The sequence below is a fragment of the Podarcis gaigeae genome (genome assembly GCF_964106915.1).
Source record: "Podarcis gaigeae genome assembly, chromosome: 15".
In the NCBI taxonomy this organism is placed as follows: Eukaryota; Metazoa; Chordata; class Lepidosauria; order Squamata; family Lacertidae; genus Podarcis; species Podarcis gaigeae.
Genome location: NC_139692.1, coordinates 21855068 through 21877341, shown reverse-complemented (window position 1 = coordinate 21877341; position 22274 = coordinate 21855068).

Genomic DNA, 22274 nt, shown 5'->3' with positions numbered 1-22274 from the left:
GAGGCTACCAGCTCTGCAAGCAAAGGGTAACACAACTGGGCTCTGGAGACCCACAGGGGTGCCATAGACATAACTCAGAGGCTCTTATCTCCATGGTTCATCTCTGTACCAGCAAAAGTCTCCCCTGCAAAATTTCCATGTGTTGGGATGGTGCTATAGGTGCAGAAGCAGAGCCAGCAAAACAAGATGGCAACCCAAGTTGCTAGTATGCTAGGTTTCTATTTGCCTTACCAGTGATAAAGGCAGAGGGATCCAGCCATTTCTCTGCACACAGATGCGTGCATGCAGGTTGTTTGTCCTGTTTTCACTCCAACTGGACTAGGGAAAAGAGTGGATCTGAACATGTGAACATTTCTAGGCTGCATCAAAAGAAGCATCATGTCCAATCAAGGGAAGTAATAGCCCCTCTCTATTCTGCCTTGGTCACAGTTCTGGGCACCACAGTTTAAGAATGATATAGACAAGCTGGAATGATGATCAAAGTTCTGGAAACCAAGCCTTATGAGGAGCAGTTGAGCGAGTTGGAACTATTTAGCCTGCGGAAGAGAAAAATGGGAGATGATATGATCTTCAGGGACTGTCACATGGAAGATGGAGCAAGCTTGTTTTCTGTTGCTCCTGAGGATAAGACCTGAACCAATGGATTGAAATTACAAGAAAGGAGATTGTGACTAAACATTAGGAAGAACGTGTTGATGGTAAGAGCTGTTTGGCAGTAGAATTGACTGCCTTGGAAAGTAGCGGACTCTCCTTCTGTGGTGGTTTTTAAACAAGGGTTGCGTGGCCATCTGCATTCCAAAAACATTGTCCCTGTATATGGAGATCTGCATTGATTGTTGCAATGCATCCCTAACTACATAATTATAAGATGATTTTATAATTGTAGACAGTTGCATCATCTTAGATGGAATGCGCTGTGACAATCATGAAGCGACCCTGCACTTCTGAATTTGCTACTACACTATGGGATAGACAAAGTGTATGATGTGGTATAAAGCGTATCCTATATTCCTAAATCCACAGCTGCTGCTACTTTCCCCCAGGGGGCTTTCCCAAAGTGATGTTTACCTTGTATAAGCATGCACAGATCCAGCACAATTCCCAGGAACAGAAGCTCTAACAAGCATGTGCTCCAGCTCTGTGTTTTGGCTCTTTGTAAACCTTCCTCCCAATTTTGACAATTCTGGGGTGAGGGAGAAAGAGATTTGGAGTCGCCTTTCTGAAATATATATTTTTTTTCTAGTGCAGGTGCACACATCGAATAGTACGGTCGCTTCTCTGCCATCCCCTCTACTACTGTCCATCCAGATAATCGCCGTCGCTGGTGCATTTGAGCTGCAGCTCTTCTCTAAATAGAACGAGATCAGTAGTGAAATTAAACATTCTATTAAACATTCAGCACATTAATTCTACATTAAAGCGGAAACTCTTAAGAGTCCGTTTGCCAACCCGCTTATCTTCAGAAGCGGTGCTGCAAAGGCTAATATGCATCAGAGGCTGTGATGGAGGGAGGGGGTCGAAATGGATGAGGGACGTACACAGAAGGAGCAAAGGACATTTTGGAAGGGAGAGAACTGCCAGGATTTGAACTGAGTGCTAAAGGGCTTTGTTTTGCAGTCAAGCTTTACCCAAGTGACACAGGGCTTATCTATATTTACCTTTCCTCCACTCTTTCCAAGCACAGCCCATGCTTTAAAGCTCCATGTCTGAGCACCCTTTTTCCCCCTCCAGAGCTTTTCCCACAAAACCTCGCTCTTTAAAGCTCATTTGGAGCATACTGTAATCCCTGGCGAAACCCGAATTGATATTTGCTCCAATTGAGTGCTAAAGAGTGGGTTTTCATGGGGAAAGTTCCAGGGGTAAAAAAGAAACACTCAAACACTTTTTAAGTGAGAACCTGTGCCTGGACAGAGCAGAGTGAAAGGCCCATAGTCTTTCTGAGCTTTTGTGTATTCTTGTTTCATAGAATTGTAGAACCCAAGGGTCACTGCCCTGCTGCAGTGCAGGAATGTCAACTAAAGCATCCATGATAGATGGCCATCTGACCTCTGCTTAAAAACCTCCGAGGGAGGAGAGTCCACCACATCCTGAGGGAGAGAGACCATTCCACTGCCAAACACCTCTTACCATCAGAAACTTCTTATTGATGTTCATTAGGAATCTCCTTTCTTGTAACTTGAAGCCATTGGTTCAGGTCCTACCCTCCAGAGCAGGAGAAAACAAGCTTGCTCCATCCTCCATGTGACAGCCCTTGAGATATTTAAAGATGGCGATCGTATCTCCTCTCAGTCTCCTCCTATCCAGGCTAAACATACCCAACTCCCTTAACTCTTGCTCATAAAGCTTGATCATCTTGGTCACCCTCCTCTGCACATGTTTCCTTCAGTCCTGATCCTTGGTTTGCCTTCTAGACTTGATGTTTGCCTTTATCCCTATACTGGAACCAAAGGGCTTGCCTCGTTCCAGTTCAGATGATCACTGCATCCAATCTACATGCCAGCCTTCCTCAACATGTTGCCTTCCACAGATGGTTGGACTACATTCCCATCAGCCCCCTCCAGCATGACCTATGACCAAGAATGATGGGAGTTGTAGTCCAATGAGAAGTGGAGATCACCAGCTAGAGGAAAACCGAGACACTGAAATATACTCTGAGTCCTGTAGCCATTTCATGCTCTTTATTGCAACTTGTAAAACAGTGATTCAATTGCCCCCCATACCTCAGGCTTTTATATACTGTACATTATTTACACAATGAGTCCTGTCTGATTGGCTGATTCTGCTTCCCTCCTGGAGCCTGATTGGTCTTTTCCTGCAGGCCAATCAGTTATTGCATTCTACGATCCTACCAGCCTAAGAGGCTGATTAATTTATTCCTGGAGCCTGATTGGTCTTCTCCTGCAAGTCAATCAGTTGTTGCATTCTACCATCCTACTTGCCTATTGTTCTAGGATCCAAGCTTATTACATAACAGATACGCAGACCGACAGAGGTTCTCCTGGGTCTCAGGTAGAGGTCTCTCCCCTGGCAGAAAGCTTGGTGTCTGGTTCCTGGCTTGGTTCAGTCTGAGGCCTAAAATTCATTCCTGCAGTCAACACAGACACTGCTCATCTTCACTCTCCCCCTGCCTGCTCGAGCTTCATTCACTGACCTGGGAGGCCCTTCTCTGAATTCTGGGAACTACTAGTTCTTCTTTATCCAAGGAAGGGCCATGAACTCAGCAGCAGAGCATCTGCCTTGCATGCAGAAGGCCCTGGGTTCAATCTCCAGGTAGGGCTAGGGATGTCCCCTGGTTGAAACCCTGGAGAGAAGCTTCCAAGAAGTGCTGACAACCCTGAGCTAGATGGACCAAGGATCTAACTCAATCTGAGGCAGCTTCCTATGTTCATCTCTCTGCCTTCATGAACTGAACTAAACTCAGATTTCCCCTCTGACTTCAGAGGCACTAAATCAGGCACCTTGGCCTGACCTTTTCACCGGAGAGGCCTCCATCTTGGGAAAATGTCCTTCTCCACACCCTCTTCCCTGCTCCCTCTGACCCAGCAGGGTAAAATTGCCTCTGCTCAGGACTTCATTGCTACTTTCTGTGCTTCAACCAGAAGTTTAAAGGTGCAAGGGGCATCCTTCTCAGCATTATTTCCACTGAAAACTGCCTTATTCTGAATTAGACCATTAGTATTGTCTACCCCGACGGGCAGCAGCTCTCCAGGGTTTCAGACATGGGGAACTCCCAGCCCTACCTGGAGATGCCAGGGATTGAACCTGAGACCTTCTGCCTGTGAAGCAGGTTGCTCTCCTTCTGAGCAATTCACTTAAAAATAAAGTAAGATTCTAGTCCTCATGCCTCTGGATAAAAAGCTGAATTAAACAGGAACCAAGGAAGCTGCCTTATACTGAGTCAGACCAGTGGTCCATCTAGCTCAATATTGTCTACACTGACTGGCAGCAGCTCTCCAGGGTTTCAGGCAGAGGGAATATCCAGCCCTGCTTGGATTGACCAGTCTGGACAGCTCCGTCGGTAGAGATTCAGGCATTGCAGGAGGTTGGACTAGATGACCCCTGTGGCTCCTCTATGATTCTATGAGACCCTTTCCCTGAACAAGCCCACATCTCCTTGGGAATGCCTTTGTTTGTGGCCAGCTCACCTGGTACATTTTGCATCGAGCCGGAGAAAGCAAGTTTTATGGCTGAAAGGTTGGGGATTTTTGAGGCATTCCATTTTTCGCATCATCAATCCATATTGTATGGTCACTGGAGTAGAGGGGATGCGGGAGGGAGATTCAGTGAGAGAGAGAGCACAGTACTCGCCAAAAGGGCAGAGCTGTTATGAGATAATGGAAAACCATTTAGCAGGAAGGAGGAGAAAGCGAGTGTGTGTTTTAAACTTCACTGTGAAAGAAAATAAAGGGACAGAGCGATATAGGGATTGCTGTGCCTTGAGCACAACCAGGGCCCACCCCCTGCAGAAACCAACAATGCCTGAGATGAAGTACACACAGAAGGCCTGGTAGTGATTAAACACACACACACACACAAATGCACCATTCTTTATTCCTTAGTACTCAGAGGCTTAGCACTGGAACACCTCTTCCAAGGATATCTTCCTTAGCCCAGGAGTGGAGGAAGGGAGTGCAGTAGGGGCAGGTTGCCCTGGGTGGCACCACTGAGGAGGGTGACAAAATGCCGGGTGGCACCCACCACGGGGCCTGCAGCATGACCGAGTCACGCATGTCTCCTGGGAGAGATGCAGTGGCAAGAAGAAGAAGAAGAAGAAGAAGAAGAAGAAGAAGAAGAAGAAGAAGAAGAAGAAGAAGAGAAGAAGAAGAGGAGGAGGAGGAGGAGGAGGAGTTTAGATTTGATATCCCACTTTATCACTACCCGAAGGAGTCTCAAAGCGGCTAACATTCTCCTTTCCCTTCCTTCCCCACAACAAACACTCTGTGAGGTGAGTGGGGCTGAGAGACTTCAAAGAAGTGTGACTGGCCCAAGGTCACCCAACAGCTGCATGTGGAGGAGCTGAGACGCAAACCTGGTTCACCAGATTACAAGTCTACTGCTCTTAACCACTAAACCACACTGGCTCTCACACTGGCTTGAGCACGCACAGGCTCATCGCTGCCCAAACAGTCCACCCGCCGCCTCTCCCTCAGCCCCACAGAGTGTCCTGCCCCGGCTCGCCCTGCCCCGCATGTGGCTGGCCCCGCCCCTGGGCACAGGGCATGCATGCTGCCCCAGGCGCCTAACTGGCTTGCTCTACCACTGCCTTAGGCCTCATCCAGCAGTGTAGTGTCAAATTCAGAAGTGCAGGGTCAGAGCCACACCTCCTCACAGCCATGTTCCATCGAAGATTATACAGCCTTCAGTGATTATACAATAACCTTATAATTGCACAATAATCTTAATGAGGGATTCATTGCAAGGATCAAGGCAGATCTCCATGTGTTGCCTAGATCTATTTTCTCGGCATGCAGGGTCAAAACTAGGCTTTATTTCACCCAGGGCAAAGACCCAGTTTGCACCCATATACATTTGCATATACAGAGAGAGGCTTGGCGCCTCAATGACACCCCTCTGGAGGCTTCACCTGGGGCAAAAAGCCTGACTATCACTCCACCCTGGTAGCTATGGCTCTGGTGCATGCAAATGAAGCCGAGTTTTCAATGAACTTCCATTGTGGATAACAGAACTTGCACACCATTCTCTTAAAACAGGTGTACATTGGCTTCCAGTTTCTTTCTGCGGCTATGGCAGCACCTCTCCATCACAGAGACAGTCTCCAAGTCTGTCATGACAAGCGGAAGAGCTCCTATGCAATTTGGAACATGTCTGTGGAAAATTCTCACGTGGGACCCAAGCATAACAGCACTCTCCCCTCTGCAACTGATATTCAGAAGCATCACTGCCTTTAACTAAGACAGTAAAAGTTCACCCAGTTTGACTTTTTAGTGGTCTTCTTTCAAAGCCAGAATCACAGGGTTGGACCCCACAAAACCCATTTGGTCCAGCCCCAATCTCATTACAGTATCATAGGCCCTAAATAGTATTACAAACACAGGTCCCAACAGTACAACTTCAGCTTTTCCCTGTGAAAACTGTGGTATTTGGCAGTGTCAGAGTTGCCTCTAGGTCCCAGCTCACAGAGGACCAACGCTAGTCAGTAATAACGTATAAAAGTCTTTATTGAAGATTAGTTTCCATTTCCAAACCGCAGCGTGCAACTCTACGTCTTAGAACCTAGACCGGCGAAGCTCCATCTGAGTCTCCGCCTCCTAGACACCAGTTTAAGACTCTAGCCTTACTCCACCTCTTCCGTTGTTCTTTCCTCCTCTGGGTCCTTCTGCCCCCTGGGGTTTCCTCCTTTCTGGACTCTTCTGACGCTGACCCCCCTGAGTCTTGCCCCTCCTTCCGGCGGGCTTTAGGACCTGGCTCCCTATCCAGGCTACCTGCTGTGCCGCTCGCCTGTACATTTGAACTTGGCGCACGCGCCCAGCCGGTAACTTTCCTCTTGACCGTTTCCCCGCTCTCCGATGGAGGCGTGGTCAATCCTGACTCATCTCCTCTCGCTGGTGGTGAGAACACTGGTCCCGATGCCTGGGACTCCTCCCCCCCCCACTGCGCTCTGGTGGGGAAGCTGGTCCTGATTTCCAACTGCTGCTCTGGGAGTCCCCGCTGGCCCCTTCCTTCTGGGGTTTCCCCCTTGGCACCCCCCTTGCCCTGGCCATCGGCGCTCCCTTCTGTGAATCTTCCGATTCGCTGGAGAGGCTCATGGAATCCCTCTGACCACTGTCACCGCCTACGCTCCCCTCGGATTCCTCCCCCTCGCTCTCCATTTCCTCCCTCTCCTGTGCCTCTGCTCCTGAGCCCCTGACAGGCAGTGTGTCTAAAATATATATCTTGGATGAAGAGATTAAACAAATAATTGCAAAGACTCAAAGTGTGCAAACATTTCAAATTTCACTTTTCAGATTTTGAAATTTCATTTTGGATATGGAATTTTGCTCCAGATATTGGGTTTATTAAGATTGGCTGACAGTACTTGGTGAGTTTTCATTTTGTCAGGCATCGAATATGAAACCTTCTAACTGGCAAACACTAAACACCACTGAGCGCTAACCATCTCATATGATAAAATGCTATAGACCACTGCATGTCGGCAGTCAAGAAAATTACTAAATCCCATCCCTCGGCTGCTGTCAAGTATGAAACATTGCTGCATGTCAAGCAATCAAATGCCATCAATTGCCAGATGCAATAATGTGCCAGCAATCAAATATCAAAATCTATATCCAAGGACATAGCATGAAATAAAATTTAAGCAAGCATCAAACGGGAATATCAAATATGCAAAAACCGAGGGTTATTTGCAGAATATTCCACAACAAAATTTGCAGAGGAGATGTTTGGTGGATGAGACTGATTCCTGGCCTGCCTCAGCCTTACCCAACCTAGTGCCTTCCGGATGCTATGCTTTCCAACTCTCATCAGCCCCAGCCTGCATGACCAGGATCAGTGAGAGTTTCAATCTAAAACATCTGGAGAGCACCAGGTTGGGGAAATCTGCTGTAGCTGGAAGGGATGTGGGAGGTGACTTGTTAGCTGCATCAGGTTTCCAGAAACTTGTTAGCTGCATCAAGTTCTGATGTATTTTGAAATGCAAAGAGAGAAACCTTGTATCTATCATATTCTTTGTGTGGTTTCCCCCCGCTGTCCCCTGAGCCTGCACAGAGGTGGGTTGGAGAGCTCTCTGCCTGAAGCAGCTTCTGTGTTTTTCCTTCCCTTTGTGTTCCTAGACATTGTTAACTACTCGTTGTACCTGTGTCTAGTTTTTTTTCTTTTTCTGGTGCACCCTTTGCAAACCAGAGTCTGGCTTTCCACATTCCTCTTCTTCTTGTTGTTTTTAACAGATGACATACAAGATTGCCATTAACAACCCCAACCATTCTTGCCCAAGTTCTGTCTTGGTTTTGGGGACTCCAACAGCTTTCATATAGACCTTGCAGACAGTCTGCCAATTGATAGCTATAGCTATAGCTATAGCTGCTACTACTACTATTACTACTACTACTACTACTACTACTACTACTACTAATAATAATAATAATAATAATAATAATAATAATAATAATTTATTATGTATACCCTGCCCATCTGGCTGGATTTCCCCAGCCACTCTGGGCAGCTCCCAATCGAATACTAAAAACACAATACAGCATTAAACATTCAAAACTTCCCTAAACAGGGCTGCCTTCAGATGTCTTTTAAAAGTAGGATAGTTGCTTATTTCATTGATATCTGATGGGAGGGAGTTCCACAGGGTGGGTGCCACTACCAAGAAGGCCCTCTGCCTGGTTCCCTGTAACTCCACTTCTCGCAGTGAGGGAACTGCCAGAAGGCCCTCTGTGCTGGATCTCTGTGTACGTATGTATATCAGAAAGGCTTGGAAGATGGAGCTACCCTATTCATCCATTCTGTATCATTTTCACACATCACTAGCATTCCTTAAAAATGCAAAACAGAAGACACTGGAGTCCCATTGCTAAAGAAAAGAGTACTGTTCCTTACTGACAGTTATTTCATATCGGCAAGAGTGGCTTTGGATTCTAAACTACATGACTGGAGCTGCTTTCCTTGCATCCTTGTGCAAGAAGGAGGGAGAAGAAAGACAGTGAGGAAGAGATGGAGCTTGGATGGTTAGACCACAGAGTATATTTCCCCTGACTCTCTGTTAATCTCAAACACTGCCCTCTACTGATGGGAGGAATGCAAGGTGGGTTACACCAAAAATCGACCCAGTGATCAACAAAGATTGTTGAGCAGCTTTTAATATAAAGGAATTGGGACCCCTGACTGTTAGGTCCAGTCGCAGACGACTCTGGGGTTGCAGTGCTCATCTCACTTTATTGGCCAAGGGAACTGGTATACAGCTTCTGGGTCATGTGGCCAGCATGTCTAAGCCGCTTCTGGCCAACCAGAGCAGAGCACGGAAATGCCGTTTACCTTCTCGACAGAGCAGTACCTATTTATCTACTTGCACTTTGATGTGCTTTCAGATTGCTAGGTTAGCAGGAGCTGGGACTGAGCAATGGGAGCTCACCCCGTTGCGGGGATTTGAAGTGCCAACCTTCTGATCGGCAAGCCCTAGTCTAAACCACAGAGCCACCCACATCATATAGGTGATATAGGTGACGGCAAAAACACATCACATAGGAACATAACAAGCTCTCTTGTGCCAGGCCAGACCGCTGGTCTTTCTTGCTCAGTTTTTGCTACACTGACTGGCAGAAGCTCTCCAGGGTTTCAGGCAGGGAACATTCCCAACCATACCCAGAGAGGCTAGGGACTGAGCCTGAGGCCTTCTGCATTCAAAGCAAGATGCTTTGTCACTGAGCGATGGCATTCCCTGGCAGATCAAGCCATTTTGAGTAGTTAGACAGGCTGTAAGTAATGTTTCAAAGGAGTCCTCCCCCTTCAGCCTGCATTTTATTGCATTTAGATCACACTTTTTTTCCTCCAAAAATTTCAAAGTGGCCTGCATGGTTCTCCCCCTTCTCATTTAATCCTCCACAACAACCCTGTGGAGTGGGTTAGGCTGAGAGGCAGGGAGTAGCCCAAGGATACCCAGTGAGTTTCATGGCAAAGCAAGGATTTGAACCCTGGTCTCCCAGGTCCCAGTCTGATGCTCTAACCACTGAACCAACACTGCCTCTAATTACATTCTAATTTTATATTAGATTGTTTGAGCACCACATTTGCACTTCTCCTCTCCAAAGGACCTCAAAGAAGTAGACATACCTACCATGTCCTTAGGAATGCAGGAAGCTGTCTTATTCTGAGTTAGACCATTAGACCATCTAGTTCAGTGCTGTTTACACTGACTGGCAGCAGCTCTCCAGGGTTTCAGGCAAGAATCTGTCCCAACCCTGTGTGAAGATGCCAGAGATTGAAATTGGGAGCTTCTGCTTTGAACTGCTTTGAACTTCTTTGATGGAGCATTCTCTCCTTTGATTTCATGGATCTAGATCTTAAAATAAGAACTCCTTGCAAGACCTCAGTTCACATGAAAAATAAAGCACCATTTACTAAACCTGCCAAGCAAATGTCCTTTGGAGACCTCAGATCCTTTACCAGCAAGAAAAGCATGTGTTAAAATTTACTAACTAATAGAACAGACTTTAATCTACTCTTTTGTAACTTCTGGAAGCTGAGATCTATGCTTCAATTTATGCCTTGTTAAGAATTGCAGCATTTGGTTAACACACTTTTAAAATATTATCCACTTGAACGTAACAATAAACGTTAAAAGGATTTGCTCTGCTTTTCTTAGTTTTCATTTTCATCATGGGTCAAGTTACAAAGACTATGTGGGGGGGAATCAAGGTCAGGGAGACCATCAAGGGAATTACAAATTCATTCCCATCCCAATATATCTATATATCTATATCTATCTATATTGGGCATCCTGTATCCAGGATGGAACTTATCCCTATTGGACAAAGCAGCCGCATCCATACTGTCCAAGCCTCTGCTGGACAAGAGATGAAGCCATCAGCTTAAGACACTGCTGTTCAGACACTAGATGGTGCTAGAAAGTTGTGCTTCTATTCTTCTCATCTTCCCTTATAAAGGCAAAAGAGAGGAGGAATGCAAAGTCTTTGCAGATTCAGAACCCTGCCTGGGAGGATTGAGAACAGATTTCCCTGTGCAAAGAGTTTGCATTGTTATTGTTTTCCTTTGCAGTGTGAGCATGCCTGATGTACGGGCTTTGGCATCTGGAGAGGCTGCAGTTTCTGACTCAGTGGCATTCAAGTCCCCATAAGCTCAGTGGGGCTTGCTCCATCAGAAGTGTGCTCACAATTGCAGAGTACCTTATTAAAATCGCACACAGACCGCACAGAGAGAAGAATGGAGCTAATTTATTGAGAGTAGTGCTCGAAAGATATTATAAGCATCCATGCAGCTGGCAGAGTCTTCCCGGGGGTCTCCTTCTGCTGATCTCACAAAGGAAGGGGTGGGGGGAGTGGCATAGAGATGTTCTTAACTTCCCAAAGCCTTGGATGCAGAAACAGAGCCGGCCCTAGCATTGGGCGTGGTGCAGCAGCTTCCTCGGGTGGCAAATGCTGAGGGGTAGGCAGTGGTGGAAAGGTATTAAATTACAGAGCTGAGTGCTGCCATTAAGCTTGGCCTACAGTGGAAGTTGCAATTCCATTGCCGTCCTGAAATACAATTCAACTGTCCCCTGGCCACCTTCTGGACCTGAAGTAGCAGGGTGCATCATCTTCACCTAATATTGTAAGAAGAGTCCTGCTGGATCAAGCCGATGACCCATCTTGTCCAGCATACTGTACTCATAGTGGCCAACCAGATGCCTGCTGCAAACCCTCAAGCGGGACCTGAATACAAGAGTGCTCTCTTCTTCTACCAGAAACAGGTGTAGCACCCTGCTTGTGGTTAACGCTTAGCTGGAATGAAATATTCAACGCAGCAATAGAGAAATTAAAATAATAATTTATTTGTCAGACAAATAAATGAGAGGCACAGTGGTATGGTTACCAAGCTCTGGCCTGGCCTCCTGCCATTCTGGCCAGCACTTATATTTCCTTAATCCAGCCCCCTTGCTCCTCCTTTGGCTGCCTCTGTCCAATCAGCCTGGTTGAAATTCCTATTGGCTGTTTGCTAGAACCAATCACAAAAGATACACCCATTTCCTTCTGTCCTTTTATGGAACACAAAGAGCTATATATTCTTATATCTATAAATGACAAATAAGTAGTAATATATCTTACATGTGTCTCAACAAGGAATCTTAATTACCAGCTCACCTCTTGCCCTCCTTGCCCTATTGCCTTCCAAAACAGATGGTTAATCTTAAATTTTTATCTTCAAGGATCTTTAGTTCACATCAACATTGAAAGATCTCCTTCATTTGAAGGTGTCTAAACAAAAAGGCCTGACAACTATATATCAGGAGTGCTCGATGGCGTCTCCTGTCTGGCAGGAGGCTGGGCTCATTTGCCCCTCTGGTCTCCTATTGCAATATGACTCTATGAAATAAGAATCTAGCATTTCTTAAATCCTTTGCATAATTACATTTAAGCTAATATATTTCATACATTATCATAGGTAGCCTTTTAAAAGAATTAAACCTTCTCAAAGTGAAAAGGAAGGAACAGTTTCCAGCCTCAAAATAAAAATAGAAAGAAGCTTCTTCTTCTCCAGCCAAGCCAGTTGCCTTTTTCACTGCTCTTGGCCTTTTTAACCTTAGGAAGAAGATATGGCTCATTTTACTATTTACCAACCCTTAATTTGTAGGGTCAGTGTAACCTTGGCTCTCAGCCTGTAATTCCCTATTTACGACTTTGAGAATTGTTTTCTGCTATAAATCAGGGGGGCCCCTTATCTTAGGAGGAAAAACATTTTGCCAAGGTTTTTTAGTCTTCTGCCTGGCATGAAACATTTGAAAATCTTTAAGCTCATTTTAAGATTCAGGCCCTGATCAAGCCTTAATAAAAATGCAGGCTTATGATTAGATGCCTCACAGGTATTCAGAGCCATACTGAATACAGTGGAAGTACAGCATAACCATTATAACTAGGGCCAGGGCCTTTTCAGTACTGGCCCCAACTTGGTGGAATGCTCTGTCACAAGAGACTAGGGCCCTGCGGGACTTGACATCTTTCCACAGGGCCTGCAAGACAGAGCTGCTCCACCTGGCCTTTGGTTTGGACTCAGTCTGACCCTTATGTTTCCCTCCCCTTATGGTTTTGATCTATGAGCTATTATTAAAATGAGGTTGCATTTTAAATTGTATTTTTAACCTGTATTTTAAATTGGTTCCCCCCCTCCCCTATTATGTTTTTATTGTAATTTTACTGTTGTTAGCCGCCCTGAGCCTGGCTCTGGCCGGGGAGGGCAGGGTATAAATAATAATAATTATTAATGTTGTTGTTGTTGTTGTTGTTGTTGTTGTTGCTACTTGCTCATTGCTTCAGGCAATAAGAGACTCCAGACCAGCCCTGGGGAGAAAGATGAACAGAAGGAGCTCCCAGACTGATGTGGGATTCAGTCACATGCCAGCAAATTCTCAGACCCTCCAACATTTCTCTGTTGAAAATAGGGAAGTCCTATTTAATAACAATAATTTTACTATTTATACCCTGCCCATCTGTCTGGGTTGCCGCAGCCACTCTGGACAGTTTCCAGCAGATAAAAATAATAATAATAATAAAGCATTAACCTTTAAACAAAAACCAAAAAACTTTCCTATACAGGGCTGCCTTCACATGGCTCAGGGGTCGGTTAACTCCATACCCTCCAACATTTCTCCGATGAAAATAGCAGCATCCTAAGGTAAAGCAGGACATTCCAGGATCAAATCAGAAACTGGGATGGCTTCTATAAATCTGGGGTTGTCCCTGGAAAATAGGGACACTTGGAGGATCTGAATTCAGGAGAGCGGAGAGATGCAGGCATCAAAATGCCACATACCCTGAGTATTACTGAGAGAATGTGCGTGATGCCACAAAGTACAACAGAAACAGTTTGTAGTCAAATGCTTTCTTCTTGCAACGACCCTGCAGGGTAGTCTAGCCTGTGTGGAAATCTCTTGAAGCAGATTTTGCCAGGAGATAATTAGGATTACCTCCCAAGTGAAGAAACTAGCCCTTGGCTGACACCCTTGTGTAGGCCAAAAGTGTTTCACCTTGTTCACCGTTCCTCCATCTGTGGATGCATTAATGTGTTTACAGACGACAGAGCGAAAATAAAGCTGGCACTGGCATTCAGATTCTGTTTGACACGGCGCTCTGCACTGATTTAGAATGTTTATAAACACCAAAAGGTAATGTAATCAAGTACAGCAGGAAATAAGCACGGCAGGTACTCAGCGGTGACAAGAGTGTCAAATATTTTCTCCCGCGTAGAGCAGTGGGGCTGCCCTCAGAACAAAAGCATCGGCCAAGCCCCAGGGAGGAGGAGTGTTCCAGAGAGCAATTTCTTCCCCTTTCAGCCTCCATGCTAATATTAGTAATAATAATAATAATGTCATCCATTTCCACAGTGCTTTTTCACCCCTATGGAGTGCTCTGCTAATGCAATGTCTGCAGAAAACTCACCAAACGCACATGAATGACTTCTCTGTTGGACGGATGCGGAATAAACAATGCAGAGATTTTGAACCTCAGAAGGTGAGAGGAGGTAGGAGGCAGATTCAATTGTTCCACGCACCTCAGTCCCAGAGATTTAAGCACATATCTGGGTTCGATTTCCTTTGGAAGGCAGCCATCACAGGAGGCTTATTAGTGTTTTGTAACATTTGCATTTATTTACAAATTTGCAGGTTGATCATTGGTAGAAGCTCGCAGCTTAAAACTCCAACAGACACTTCCTAAACCTCTCCAAGTTCCTGCACATATTTGTGAAAAATAGCGTATGAAAAGGCATTATATTAGGGGAAGGTGATTTGCAAAAACGTTTATATTAGTATAAATTTGCACTAAAGTGTTTGGTGAATTTTCATGAGGGCTTTAAAAAAAATAATCACCAACTGATGTGGAAATGTGGAGAAATGGACTCAATAATGTGAAACAGGGAAGCAGAAAGCAACAGATTTGCCCACCCCTAGCTGAATTGTCAGACCATCACATTGCTCATGTGAGATGAGACACACCAGTTTCTATGTGCTGACATGTTCTTTATCTTTCCCCAGACCAAGTCTTGTTACATGCTTTAATTGCAATTTCAAGAACTTCATGAGCATGACAGGGCCGATAAGAGATGGCCAATTTACTTACTACAATACAGCTAGTCTCCGAGGCTCGGGCAAATTTTACAGCGCGGTTATGGTTTTCCATCTCATAGAGAGTTTAACTCGTTGCCATGTAACATGAGGCACTCAATGCCCTCCACTTAAAGTCTTGCTCAGTGAGGATTGGCCAATACACCCCCAGATTAATAGGAGATGGCTTTTATATGGTGATGGAGTATTGACATTGCAATGGTGAGAGGGCTATTGATGGCTACTAGATAGGATGGCTACACTCCACAGTAACGCTTCTGACTACCAATTGCCAGAAGCCACAAGAGGGGAGGGTATTCCTGTGCTCCAATCCTGCTTGCTGGTTTCCCATAAATATCTGATTGGCCACTGTGAGAACAGGATGCTGGACTAGATGGGCCAATGGCCTAATCCAGCAGGCTCTTCTTATGTCGTTATGCTGAAACTTAATTGATTTTACGCCAGTTAATTACTATTTACTGGCTACAGTAATCCATGCTCTATAACATCAAGGATGGACTTCTGCAATGCACTTTACACAGGGCTGCCTTTCAAAACAGCTCAGAACCTTCAATTAGTGCAGAATGCAACATCCCAAGTGTTGACAGGTTTATGACAAATAGATCGTATAACACCAGTTCTGTTCCAACGACGCTGACTGCCAATATGCTTCTGAGTCTGAAACCAAAGTGCTGCTGGTTTTAACCCATGAAGCTCTCTAAAGCTCATGACCCAAATAATTTCTGAGACAACTCTCCTGGTATGAGACTACCTCAACCCTTAGATCTTTGTCTAAGGTTCTTCGTCTGAGGGATGACGAGAGGGTGGTGACAAGGGAGAGGGCCTTCTCTGTTGTGGCTCTCTATGGAATGCTCTCCCCAATGTTGTCTGCCAAGCACCTTCATTGACAACTATTAGGCACCAGATAAAGACTTCCCTTCTTTCCTAGACTTTTTAATAGACTATGATGATCCTTCCTTACCAGCATTCTGCCAAACTTTCCTGTGATGGCAATTGTTTTGCTCTGTCTTTATGGTATACAATGTATTTATATGTATGTTTTAAATATGTTGCAGGTCACTTGGAGACCTTTGGGTATCAAACACAAATAAATAATAAAATAGTAAAACTAATAATATCCAGTGCTTTTTTCTGTGGGTACGCAGGGGTACGCATACCCCTAAACATTTTGTGAATCTTTGTACAATTGTGCATTTACTGTATTTATTTTCCGTAATTTGAACTCTTTCTCCGTAATTTTTTCTCTTTCTTCTCTTTTTCTTTTCTCTTTCTGCTTTTCTTGTTTTTCCTTTCTTCTTTTCTTTTCTTTTTTCATGTATGTTATGTTACTGTTTTAGATGACCGTTTGGTGATTTGTATAAAACTCAATAAACAGATTTTAAAAAAAAAAATGAACTAAAAAATGGTGATTTTTTTGAGTCAAAATGAGAGTACCCCTAAACATTTTTCTTTTTTTGGGGGGGGAGGACTGATAATATCAAATCTAAAATGAAATGATAACACATAAGCAAAGACTGCTTAAAAACATACATGTTCAAACAATGTGGTGTAGTGGTTAACATTGGACAAGGACTGGAGTGACCCCGGTTCCAGTCCCCCATTCAACTCTGGGTGATCTTAGACTCTCTTGGCCTCACCCACCTCAAAGGGTTGTTGGGAGCAGTGCTGCTTTTTTTTTAGAAAAAGAGGTGCTGGAACTCACCACGAACCCCTTCCTAGTTCTCTTATAATGGAAATGGCGTCCACCTGAGTGGTGCTGGAACTGAGTTCCAGTTGGGGGGGAAAAGCCCCGGTCATGAGGATGTGGAGATGGGAGAAGCATGTAAACCACCCTGAGATCTCTAGCTGAAGAACAGGATAAAAAACAACAACACAACACATTATGAATAATAATACAGTGGATGCTCGGGTTGCGAACGTGATCCGTGCACGTTCGCAACCTGCAGCATTCGCAACCCGCAGTGCCGCATCTGCGCACGCGGGGGTTGCGATTCGGCGCTTCTGCACATGCACAAAGCATGATTTAGCACTTCTGCACATGCGCGAGTGCTGAAACCCAGAAATAACCTGTTCCGGTACTTTCGGGTTTGGGGCAGTGCGCAACCCGAAAAGACACAACCAGAAGCATCTGTAACCCAAGTGATAACTGTAGATTGGAACAGAGACTCATGCAGAAGCCTTCTCCAAGGGTTGATAAGTCTGTTGCACCTGAACTGGGAGTCGGCAAATGATGCATTTGCACCTGACACATAAATGAGGTTATCTAAGTGGAAGGAGGAAAACCCAGAGACTTGATTATACATAATGGGGAGCCTCCTCTGAGGATGCTGCTGCATCTCTGTTTGGGAAGTGAAGGAATAATCCAATCGCACATGACGCAGAGACAGAAGAAGAAGAAGAAGAAGAAGAAGAAGAGGAGGAGGAGGAGGAGGAGGTAGGGGCTCGAGCTGCCGCCCACCCCCACCTCACCATCCCCCCCTTACCATCCCCCAACTCCTACAAATCTGGAGCTGCTTCTGCTGATTGGGGCTGCAGCCGTAGGCGCTAAGCAGTGCAGCTTGACAATCAGGCCGCCATTGTGTGTTCTGTAGGAACAAGGCTCATTATTTATTTATTTTGATGAACAATAAGAGATGCCCTTTCAAGCGATGGGGGAGGGAGGGAAAGAGAAGAGCAAAAAAAGAGGGGGGGAAACACCCATAACCCAGCTCCAGGCGCCCTGACAATTAATTAGACTCACAGTTGCAAATGATAGTTTTCAGAGTCAATAAAATAAAAAAATAGAGGTATGATCCGATAGGCAGCTGTTTCTATTCCAAATGGCATAAAAGGTTCTTGATTTACACACAAACACCCTCCTCCAAAATACCCTAAAATAAACCACCACTAGGAGCAGTGTCAGAACCATAAATATTATATCATTACTCATATCAGTTTAAATACACGCAGTCACAGGTAGTAAAAAACCAAACAAACCACTCACAAAAACAATGTCCTTCCTACACAATTCTGAACTCCCACATGCAACTAATTAACAGGACAAGCTGACAGAAGGAAGAGTCAAAAGTGGTAGATGCATGCCTCACTGTTTGGTTATAGCAGTGGCGGTTGGTGCCCACCGGAACCGGTAGGGTGGAAGGCAGGGAGTCGAGCAGTAGGTGGCACTAGAGAGCCAGTAAGAGGCAGAGCCAATAAATTACAGTGGTACCTCGGGTTACATATGCTTCAGGTTACATACGCTTCAGGTTACAGACTCCGCTAACCCAGAAATAGTTCGTTGGGTTAAGAATTTGCTTCAGGATGAGAACAGAAATCGTGCTCTCGTGGCGCGGCGGCAGCGGGAGGCCCCATTAGCTAAAGTGGTGCTTCAGGTTAAGAACCGTTTCAGGTTAAGAACGGACCTCCAGAACGAATTAAGTTCTTAACCTGAGGTACCACTGTATAGTTTTTTCCCCCATCCTCTTCCTTCATGCTGAGTTTTATAAGGGGCAATGCTGAGAAAAAGGAGGAGAGAAAATTGATAGGAAGTGCAAGCCGTTGGAGTGATTTATTTAGAGGGTAATGTCCCAGCTTGCCAACTCCACCCATCCCTTTGCCAACCACCCTTCCCCTACACCTGACCAAACCCTCCTCCCCTCAAAGCTCACCTCAAGCCCCTCCCCTCATACCTCAGGATAGCCCCCAACACTTTTTTAAGGAAAGATGGAGGGACTTCACACAACAACTTGCTAAATCACTGTTTGAAGCACACGAACACAAACCCCATTTAACAGCTTGCCCAGGCCAACTGACCGCCATTCTACTTGCTTGCTTGCTCACCTGCTGCCTACCATTGTCTTGCTAGAGTTGGTATGGCCACCTGTTGGTAGCCACATGAACTGCAGTGAGATGGCACCCTTACATTTCTATGTATATAGGAAGATTATAAATATACACACACATTATTTTTTTAGTGTTGTTGTTGTTGTTTAGTCATTTAGTCGTGTCCGACTATTCGTGACCCCATGGACCAGAGCACGCCAGGCACTCCTGTCTTCCACTGTATCCCGCAGTTTGATCAGACTCATGTTTGTAGTATCGAGAACACTGTCCAACCATCTCGTCGTCTGTTGTCCCCTTCTCCTTGTGCCCTCCACCTTTCCCAACATCAGGGTCTTTTCCAGGGAGTCTTCTCTTCTCATGAGGTGGCCAAAGTATTGGAGCCTCAGCTTCACGATCTGTCCTTCTAGTGAGCAATCAGGGTGGAATTCCTTAAGAATGGATACGTTTGATCTTCTTGCAATCCATGGGACTCTCAAGAGTCTCCTCCAGCACCATAATTCAAAAGCATCAATTCTTCAGCGATCAGCCTTCTTTATGGTCCAGCTCTCACTTCCATACATCACTACTGGGAAAACCATAGCTTTTACTATACGGACCTTTGTTGGCAAGGTGATTTTTTTTTAGTGTAGTAAGAGGAAATTCTAATAAAGCGCTAATTAGCCTTGGTGGGCCCACTACTTTGCTGTGGTCTCCCTCCTGTCTTGATCAGCTCCTGGGTGGGACTATGGTTACATGTAGCGGGATCAGGTGGTAGAACGGGCAAGAACCACTGCAAATGGCAGGTGAGCCAGCATTCAAAAACGGTCCCTTTCTGCAAGAAGAGAATTAGCTCAGCAAGGAGGGAAGTTGTGGACTTCAATTCCTGATGAGCTAGCTTTCTACTTATGTAGCGTGTGTTGGGAAGGGGGACAACTTATTTTCATAGGAACATGCAGCCATGGCAGGTCCTTCCTGCCCCCCGAAGTGGCGCAGTGAACCCTCCTACCTCAGGAGTCTACTGCATCCATTTCGCTACGTGAGCAGATAGCTCCAGCACAATCTTCTGTCATTTCAGCCGCAAACTTCCTTTATGTCTGTGGAGATGAACCACTGGCAAGATAAACGAAGCAAAGGCTTGCAAGGACACAGGAAGGCATCTTTTTATAGCCTTTCCCCCTCTTCCACCTTCTCCATTTTCCATTGTGTGTGACACCCTCCCCATCTGATTGTCTCTTTTCTTGTTTGCCAGCCATTGATTTCTTTCTGGGCTGCTTCTAATGGTGCTTGAAATCAACATGACTTTCTAGCCGGCGTGGTGACGGCGGCTGTTCTTTACGTCTTTGTGCCTCACTGTCATTGCCCAAGTTGCTACAGATTGGAGATTGAGGCTTTGTTGGGCAAGAATAAATAACACACACCTCTTTTCTTTTTGCATTCGCAAAAAATAAAAGCCCACTAACAACTCAAGAACGAATGTGGGTGGGCTACTTCTCCTAACTGGGAAACTTTTCACAAAAGGGGAATCAGATATTTTCGGATTCCAGCTCCCATCAGCCCCAGCCAGCATGACACAATGGATGATGGGAGTTGTAGTCTGCAATGCATTCAGTGTGGGGCTTTCCTTGCACTTGACCCACAAACTGCAGTTACTGCAGAATGATGCAGCTTGGTTACTGAAAGGAGTGAGAGCCTGTAAGTATATGGTATATCTGCTTGGAAAATTGCACAGCTTGCTAATTTGTTACCAGTTGTTACTATTGGTATACAAAGTGACTTGGGACCAGTCTGCCTGCAGTACCCTCTTACCCTATATGTGCCCACCCCACTACTTCAGTCAGCACAATAGCCACGGTTGCAGGTGCCACATAATACTCATTCTACACTTGTAAGAAATTGGTTGTTTAATGTAATGGACCCCCAACCTTTGGAACTCCCTGCCTATTGTCACCAGGCAATCTCCTTTGCTGCACTCTTTTTTTTTTTGGTCCCTACTTAACACATTTCTGTTTGTGCAAGCCTATCCAGCCACGTAGGTGTCAACGTGTTTTAATCTTTCACTGCAGATTTTAATTAAATGTGAATGTTTTAATTGTTCTTAAGTGTTTTGTTTGATAACCTCAATTATTTCTTGCAAACCGCTTGGCAGTTTTTACTACAATCAAATGTTATATACACTTTGTTAAATACATACAAATAGGTTTAGAGTCCATTAACACCTGGAGAGCCACAGTTTCCCTATTCCTGCATTGTAAGGTGATACAATGCGGGGATATGGAAAAGGGGCTCTCAGGTACCGGAGGTGCAAAAAAAGCTTCCTTGGTATATGATGGGAACCAATGAGGGGAGATGCAGTTCCACTGAACACTTCCTGAGCTGTGAAGGCAGGTGACACAAGACAGCCAATGCAGTGCCACAATCCTTGGTCAGTTGTCTTCCCCTAATATTGGGAGACTGATAGCCATTAACAGCTACCAGAGGCATAGTTGTCAACTTTCAGATTTGAAAATAAGGGATCAGCAGCCTCAAAAATAAGGGATCAGCAGCCTCCCCTGTTCCAGGGACAGTCTACGGGATATCTAACAATCCGGGATAGCAGCAGGAAACAGCGCTGGAATAAGGGAATCCCCCCCCACAAAAAAAGGGAAGGTTGACAGCTATGACCAGAGGGGAGTCAAGAGTTGAGCCACGCTCCAAAATACATCCTCAGATCCAAGACAATCAATGGATAGCCTGGGTGTGGACAGTCCAGAACCTGAGAAAACTTCACTGCCCGGTAAGATGCTCCAAACTGGAGTTCCATGGGGCACCACATGGGGCAGCTACACACAAACACTTGGTTCCAGCAGCCCTGCTTGGTCCTGACATGTTTGTTTCAGCTTAGAGAACAGGGCTTCTGTTACAGCATCCTGTTCTTGCAGTGGCCAACCAAATGTCTGTGGAAAAGCGGCAAACAGGACCTGAGTGCAAGAGCTCTCTCCTCCTGAAGCTTCCAGCAACTGTTATTCAGAAGCACCACTGCCTCTGACTGCAGAGCATAGCCATTGTGGTTAGTAGCCATCCATAGCCTTCTCCTCCATGAATTTGTCCAGTCCTCTTTTAAAGCCATCCAAGTTGGTGGCCCCTACCACCACCAGTGGGAGTGAGTTCCCTAGTTTAACTATGCTCTATAGCAGAGTTTCGGAACTTGAGTCTCCAACAATACCCACCATCCCTGACCGCTGGTTCTGCTACTGCTGGAGATCCAAGTTTGGAAAACCCTGGTCTATAGGAAGCGCTTTCTTCCTGAAATCTGTCCTGAAACTTCCAATATTCGGCTTCATTGGATGTTCCTGAATTTTGGTGTTACAAGAGATGAGGCAAAATTTTTCCTTATCTACTTTCTTCACGCTATTCATTGTTGTTGTTGTTTAGTCGTGTCTGACTCTTTGTGACCCCACAGACCAGAGCAAGCCAGGCACTCCTGTCTTCCACTGCCTCCCGCAGTTCAGTCAAACTCATGCTGGTAGCTTCGAGAACACTGTCCAACCATCTCATCCTCTGTCGTCCCCTTCTCCTTGTGCCCTCCATCTTTCCCAGCATCAGGATCTTTTCCAGGGAGTCTTCTCTTCTCATGAGGTGGCCAAAGTATTGGAGTCTCAGCTTCAGGATCTGTCCTTCCAGTGAGCACTCAGGGCTGATT